Below are 1,838 nucleotides of genomic sequence, written 5' to 3'. Positions count from 1 at the left end.
AACATAGACTTTTGCTGCTTATGGCACAGACACACAAAATGTAAATCAAAACTAGTCAGCCAAGCGTGGCGTGAGCCTGTCCCATTAATGATGGGGGAATCATTTTTCGCTGTAGTCCAATGCCGTGAACAACGCTTCCCAGTGCGTCTGCTAATTTCTAATGGACCGGGTACCGCGATCACAAGTTCAGGCCCGTAGGCAGTTGGGGGGGGGGGGTTTCAGAGGGTGCGGACGCACCCCCTCCCCCCACTAAATTCCAAAAGGTCCACTTTTTAAAACCTATGATTTCACAAAATCGTTCTAATTATCACAAAATGCTATATGATGCATTGTATTATATATTTGCCAGAGTAACCGTTGATTTTTAATAATGTGGCATGAAATTTGTTAGAAATTGATCGTCTCCGGTGATTGCAGATTGATCTATATAATATGAAGAATGTTATCTATAGGCGTGCAGATGTACAGGACATATAATAATGTTACTTTTTCAGGTCCCAAAAACACCCAAATTAATGAAAATTTAAATGAAATATTCATGAATTATGTGTTTGAGAAATCTATTATATGTAAGACTCTACTTTGTCGCTTTTCTCACAAACCCCATCCAGGCCTCTGCCCCTGGACCACCCAATTTCAAAAAGTCTACTTTTAAAACCTATTATTTCACTAAAATCGTTCCTAATTATGCTATAGTATGGATTTTTAATAATGTGCTGAAATCTGTTGGAAATTATCAGCTCCAGTGATTGCAGATTGATCCATGTCATCTGTAGGTCTACAGATGTAAAGAACAATTTCGCAGTGGGGGATCAAGGGAGAAGACCCCCCTAAAATTATAAAAGAAAATGGGGAAAAAAGAAAAATCATAATTGTCTGAGAGTGCCATTCTGGCCATTTTTGAGGTGCCATAATCATAAATTTTCTTACCTCAGCCCCAATCATGGTGGGGGCTGAGGTGGTATTAACCATCTGTCTCAAAATCCTCCTTTCACCCCCACCCTCTATTTCTTCTGCTTTTACTGTAGGTCCCTAGACGATACTCAAATCAATGAATTAATAGGATATTACAAATTATGGATTTTAGAAGTCCATTAAAAAAGGCCCTCAAAATGCTAATTTGTCGGAGCTTCCAGAAGATTCGCCCTACCCTCACGGGGACCCCTAGCCAGTCGCCCATCGTAAGGTCCACTTCGGTTGCAAAACGCACCTCCCCATCGAAAATCCTGCCTACGGGCCTGCCCTATGCTGGGCATTATAGGCTAGGCTTATGTGGGCTGGGATTTGCAACAAGGTCTTGGACTAGGCCTCTATAATATAGTAGGAGGCCTGGTCCTAGTATAGGCCTATAATATAGTAAAATTCTGTATAAGTAGTCATTATGATTACAAATTTACATTGTACCAAGGTCAATATTAACGATCGCATTTATTTTTCATTGAAAATTTAAAAAAAATACTTAAAAAAAAAATTAACTTAAGGATTTTAAAATATTCAAAAAAATTAAGTTAACTCAAAACACAAACAATGCGATATGATATGAAGTTTGCCAGAATAACATGGTATACTTGCACTGTATTTTCTGAAGCGCCGTTCGTTTTTGGGGTTGCTACAATCAACAGTTGTTACATCAGTGGCGTCACGCTCGGGCGCTGACGGAGGTGGGGGAGGGGGGAGCGCCAGGCCCCAGGCGCGAGGGGCCCCGACATTGTAGTTTAAAGAAAAATATAATATAAACTATAATACCGTAATTTCATTCAATGGGGCCCCGACAGTTTTAAACAATGAATGCTGGGTTCTGATGTTTGAGATCATGCTTCTGATTTTGTGATCAATCT

At 40.0% G+C, this 1,838-nt stretch overlaps 1 protein-coding gene across 2 annotated transcripts in view; it reads left to right on the top strand.

Annotated features, from left to right (window-relative positions):
- LOC117102432 (receptor-type tyrosine-protein phosphatase epsilon-like) overlaps nt 1–1,838 on the top strand; it is a 39,097-nt gene that overhangs the window by 34,249 nt on the left and 3,010 nt on the right. The window lies entirely within an intron of this gene.

The sequence above is a fragment of the Anneissia japonica genome, unplaced genomic scaffold (genome assembly GCF_011630105.1).
Source record: "Anneissia japonica isolate Jap-2015-1 unplaced genomic scaffold, ASM1163010v1 scaffold287763_len296007_cov137, whole genome shotgun sequence".
Classification (NCBI taxonomy): Eukaryota; Metazoa; Echinodermata; class Crinoidea; order Comatulida; family Comatulidae; genus Anneissia; species Anneissia japonica.
Note: the sequence above shows the minus strand (reverse complement) of the source record. Positions and strands in the feature narration are given on the sequence as shown.